This window comes from Ischnura elegans, chromosome 1 (assembly GCF_921293095.1).
Source record: "Ischnura elegans chromosome 1, ioIscEleg1.1, whole genome shotgun sequence".
NCBI classification, from domain to species: domain Eukaryota; kingdom Metazoa; phylum Arthropoda; class Insecta; order Odonata; family Coenagrionidae; genus Ischnura; species Ischnura elegans.
The window spans coordinates 108,027,840-108,033,436 of NC_060246.1; the positions used below are offsets into that span (position 1 = coordinate 108,027,840).

The 5,597-nt window shown below is 56.8% G+C and overlaps 1 non-coding gene across 1 annotated transcript; it reads left to right on the forward strand.

Annotated features, from left to right (window-relative positions):
- The first annotated feature begins 899 nt into the window (after positions 1–899).
- LOC124173726 lies at positions 900–1,095 on the forward strand. The gene has a single exon (XR_006868715.1). It is a non-coding gene; the product is annotated as a U2 spliceosomal RNA (small nuclear RNA).
- Positions 1,096–5,597: the final 4,502 nt, after the last annotated feature.

A 5,597-nucleotide genomic window follows, 5' to 3' on the forward strand; every position in this document is an offset into this window, starting at 1 on the left:
GGAGACAGGAGATGCCGGCGTTGCGGCTACGGGGATGAGACCCTCCCCCACGTCCTCAACCATTGCACCCGACATTCCCTGACATGGAGACGAAGGCATGATAGCGTGCTTACCCGGCTGACAAACGCTATCATGGGACGCAAGGGACGGTCAGATGAGGAGGTGAGGATTAATAGGACCGTCCCTGAAGTAAATTCAGACTTACGACCTGACATTCTTATTACAGATAAGAAGACCATGACTGCCCGGATGATCGACGTGACCATCCCTTTTGACAACCGGAGATCAGCGCTCCAGGAGGCCCGGCGACTGAAGGAGGAGAAGTACGCCGGGCTGGCAGCAGACCTCGCCGTCCTGGGGTACAGCGCATCGGTGGAGGGTTTCGTCGTGGGAAGCCTTGGCTCTTGGGACCCAGAGAACGACCGTGTTCTCAGGGGCCTGGGCATTCCGCGGCGTTACGCCTTCCTGATGAAGAAGCTGATGGTCTCCGATGTCATCAGGTGGTCACGTGACCTCTACGTCGAGCACATCACCGGGCATCGACAGTATGAGGACGGAATCGGCGGCGATGGATGAGTGCGGTGCGGTGCAGTGAAGTGAAGCCCTTCCCTTTCACCTTCTTCACCTAAATAAATCCTTTGTCTTTTCCTTTCCCCAAACCCACCCCATATATGTGAATTTATAAACATTGGACTGCCGTAAGGCTTGAGGAGACGATGGAATATAAAAACTATGAGCCCCTGGCCCACTTTGGACCAGGGGACTATGTATAACAAATAAATATGTAAAAATATATATACTCTAAAAAAAGGCCCCCTCATTAGGAGGGGGTACTTAATGTATCAGAATTGCCCCCTTGAAGTAAAAGGAGGGCCTTGATATTTAGAATTAATTTGACTCAAACTTTGTAATTGAAATATGGAATCAATAAACGTCTTAAATCTGTTCTTATCAGCTTAATATCTGATACGTCCAGCATTGCTGGACCAGAATATTAATCTGATTTTTGAACATGGGCGGGGTCCCCGGAGTTTACTCCATCCCTGCCGCGGGTTGGCCCGGTATTGCAGTACCGCCGGGATCGGCCCAACATAAAAGGTTCCATAAATCAGAAAAGCTGATGAGAACAGATGTTTCTCTTCCTTGTTTCATTTAAAAAATTCCCGAATCGCGAAAATGCGACAAAGTCCGGAGATTCGTGAGGCAAGAAACGAATGGGCGAAGGAAAGAAGAAAATAACACTGGCCACCACTTCATTCATTTATTTTATCACCATTTTACATTTAAACCATGTCTGTAAAATAACAAGCAACAGCACAAAAAATAAAAACTGACAGAAAACAAAATTTTTTAACATGAGACATCGTTTGAAGAGGATGAATAATATGCCCTCACTAACACTGCAGAAAAGTTCATCTAATGCAGTGCACTGATCCTAGTGCAGAGCCGGGCACAATTTTTCCGGCTCCTCGGCCTTATGGCTAAGATAGGAGTGTAGTATGGGCACGGCTCCTCGGCCTTATGGCTAACATAGGAGTGTAGACGGGACTCGCATGCCAAGAGTGACATACGTCGTGGGAATGATGATGAAATTTTTCACTTTTAAGAAAACCTTCCGGAAAGCTGTCGAAACAGTTTCCGCACACTTTTCACACGGAAATTAGGTGAATGCAAGATTTATAAAATAACTTCCAAATATTCACCGGATCGAGTGAACATGGAAAATGACCGCCAAGCGTAGGTTTCCTCGAGAATTCCAAGTTTTTCTTGCGAATATGACGAGACAAGACGGACGCATCACGCTTCTGGTGAAATACACGCAGCATTCATCCGCGTTACCAAGGAGTCGTCGCTAACAATGAACGCCTTCCACTGAAAGCGCAGTCGAATTTCGCGGGGGCCGTGCTGCTGGCAGATAGTTCGACCCGGAGGCCGACGACGGCGTCGGCACGCACTCTGTTTACTTCAAGTGTAAAAAAATGAGGGTCGCGAATAATGACGAAACACAGGTGTCCAATGAAACCGTGAATTGCTTTCTTTCGGAGAGTTGCATTTCATGCCGATATTTTTTGCAAAAACATCCGAAATTATTGACTGATGCCGATTCTTCCGTCCCGTATTCTAGCCATTGCTGACGATTTTGGAAATTTTTTCCAGTCCCCGGAGAGGACTTTTTAAGCAGCTTTGAATCAGATTCCCCAGAGAGGACTTTTTAAGCAGTTTTAAGTCTGATTCCCCGGAATTTTAGCATTTCGAAAGAAAATACATGACTCGAGTGAGTAGGATAATGCTCTCTCATCGTGTTTCTTGACGTTTTCTGGACGATTTTGAGTGACTTTTTCGAGTCCCCGGAAATTCCCCGGAAATGGCAATTTTTTTGGGAATTTCCCAGGACCAAAGCATTCCCCCGGGAAGCGAACGCAGGATGCTCCACGAAGGACGCTGCGATCCCACACGACAGATGGCACCGAAGGCCCGGAAAACGGACCGCGTCCGTTACGTCCGCGACGCTCCTACGACTCTCCCGGACCCGCCGACGACACCAAAACTCCCGGAGTCTCCACACAACACTTTCGTGCGAATTTTTCCCCATTCTCACGCCTAAAATTCGCCATTCCGAGACCTTTCCTCGCGTCAAAAACTCTCGCCGCACACCACCGCCGCAGCATCCGACCTCATCACGCAAAATACCCGAAAAACCGTCCCGGAACCCCGGAAAAATTTATTAATTATCGCTTCTCGGCCTTATGGCTAAGATCAAAGTGTAGTCTTGAAGAGTGCGGACGTGCCTGCTGATAGCTCCCGGGACCCCGACGGCGCTGAGACTCCCCGGCTCATCCCTGCCGCCCTGCCCGCCGGAGAGAGAGCGTCAATCTTCGGACTTCGAGCGTCCGCCAAAGCCCGGAATTTACAAACCGCGGTTGTGCCCAAACCGCGGGGCGTGGATTCCGGCCACTTTGGTCAAGTGCAAGTGTGTGTGCCAGCCCCCCCCTGCCCGATTTTGGTGCCGATTTCTCGCAAATTGCGGATTTTAGAAAAAGGCGCCAAAATTCGGGGGGGCCGTTTTTCTCGGGTGTGTGTGCCGGCACACCCGAGAAATTTTGGGAGGGAGTGAAGAAGTGTGTTTGGTGCTACTGGCCGCGAGTTCGACTCCCCACGACCCCGGTGGCGCCCGCCAGTGGCGCCGGAAGTTGGCGCGGTTTTTTGTAAAAATGTTTAGTTGTGTGTGAGATAGAGTGTTGTGCTTTTGTGTGTTTGTTTGTGTCAGTGTTAGCAACAGCCCGAGCAACTTTGGTGCACGTAGTGTGCACCGTTCGGCTGTTGCTAAGCACGTGGTCCCCCGCCACGTGGTCCCTCGCCGCGTGGTTCCCCGCCACGTGCTTCCCGCGCGCCAACTTCCCGCCCTCCCAGCATGGCAACACCGCCTGTCGCCCAGCGGACCCGCCGGAAGGCGAAGGAGAGGGGAGTGCATCGCCCTCGTGATGCTCCCTACGCCCCTCCCGACTCCCAGGCCTCCCCGTCGCTGCTTCCCGCAATGGACTCCGCTGGGAGCATTACCCGCTCGTGGCGGAAGACGCTGGAAGAGGAATGGAGTGCCGGGTCGTGGGATCCACGAGCCCTCGCTTCGCCCCCGACCCGATCTCCCGCCTTCCTCGCCACCCCCCGTCTCCGCCTCCCCTCCCCCATAAGTGCTCCCTCGGGATCCGCCCCTGCGAGTGCGTCGTCGGACGACCTTATCGTCGACATTGACAGCGCCCCCGCAGTGCATGACCCAGTGTTGCCCCGCCCCCTCCCCCTTGCCCCTGGTGTCACGGAACGTTGCCCTAGCGTCCGTGGACCATCCCCGGAGATTGTGTTCCTCCCGACACAATCTCCCTCCCCCTCTCGCGTCTCCCCCACTCCCAGTGCTCCGCAGTCATCCCCAGCTGCGTCTGCGATGGACGGCCTGGCGTCGCCTCGTGCGAGCGTGAGTGAATGTGTGAGTGTCGTCTCGGAGGACGGTGCGCAGCCGCGCCGAGACGAAGCGCAGGACGGCCCCATGTCGCCGCGTGTTTCCCCTCCCCTGTGTGGTGGCTCCCTGGAGGACGGATCCGTACCGCCCCAGGGGGCGTTGTCGGACGGCCTGCTGTCGCCGACAACACATTGTGACGACACGCAGCGGTTTGTGGTGGTGGACAGGTGGCGGTATCGGTCTGTCGGCACGCAGACTGACGAGCCATCTGCCTCCGCAAGTGTTGCGTGTGGGGAAAGTGTGTGTGCTTCGGTTTCCGACACAGACGAAGTGCGTGGCCTGGAGTGCACCATGGCGGATCCCGAGGTGTTCCTCGTCCCCTATTCCCCTTCCGTCCCCTCCCCCCTCACCCCCCGCTGCCACGTCAGAGATCTTAGTCCGATCTCTGACATCCCCCTTCCGGAAGAGGAGCGCGGCAGGTCCCACATGCGCGGTGCATCGTGGGAGCAGTTCCGCGTTTCCTCCGAGGAAAGGCGGCGGAGGAATCGGGAGCGGAAGAAGAGGAGGAAGAGACGACGCCGCGAGGAGCAGACGACGAGGGAGCCCGCCAGGCCACTCTCCCCTAGTGTCCGCCCCCAACCGCCTCCCATTCGCCGTCCCCCGCCCCCTCCCATTCATCGTCCTCAACCCCTACCCACCCCTCCTCCCCCCGTCCTGACTCAACGGCGTCCAGACATGCGCCCCTACAGGGAGCTCGTACCCACTGCCCCAGTGCCGCTGTTTTCCCCCAGTGAAGTGGCGCAGCTGCGCGCCCTTCTCCGGAACGGCGCAGCTGCGCGCGGTGCTCCCCTCCCGGCCCCTCAAGTGCCCCAGCATTCCCTGCGAAGGGAGAGAGAGCTGCCTCCGCGCTTTCGCCGACAGGTGGAAGCAGAGCATCGCCCGGAGGGGGAGGTAGTGAGGAGAAGAAGAAGGCGGAGAAGGGGGAATGGTGACGTCATTCCCCCTCCATCGGCGCCTTCTCCGACGACGCGTGGCCCGCCTCCTGTGCCCCAACACCGTCCTACTCTCGTGCGAGCTCCCGTTCCCCCCCCGCCCCCCGTGATGCCCCGAGTGGCCTGGCCCCCACACGCCCGGGGCAATTTTCCCTGGGGGCCGCAGGAGACCGAGTGGCCGATCCGTTACGGGATGGAGGCCCAACGGATGACACAGGCGGCCCCCTTCCCCCCTCCGCCGATGTACCAAGCCCCCCACCAGCAGTGGGTAGTGAGCCCCCCGGCCCACTGCTGGCCCCCGGTACATGGGTCACCGGCCCCCCAGCCCCGGTGTTGGTGCCCGTACCCGCACCCTTAGGCGACGAAGGGGAGGGGGAGTTGAGTGAAAGACAGGAGAAGTGGCTGCGTGACCTCCAGACGGCAAACGACGCGAACTCACTCTTTGCCGTCGTAAGCGAGGTCACAGCGGCAGCCGCTGTGTTCAACCCCCCTCCCAGGCTCCCCACGGTGACCCCCCGGCCCAACCCCCGCCCTTTGCCCGCTGCAGACCTCCAAAAACTTTACCGCAGCGGGAAAGGAAGAGCTTTCCGGCGGATTTGCGCCCCGACCGGAAAGCTATGTGAAATTCCACTGGCTTCCCTCAAGGCCCACTT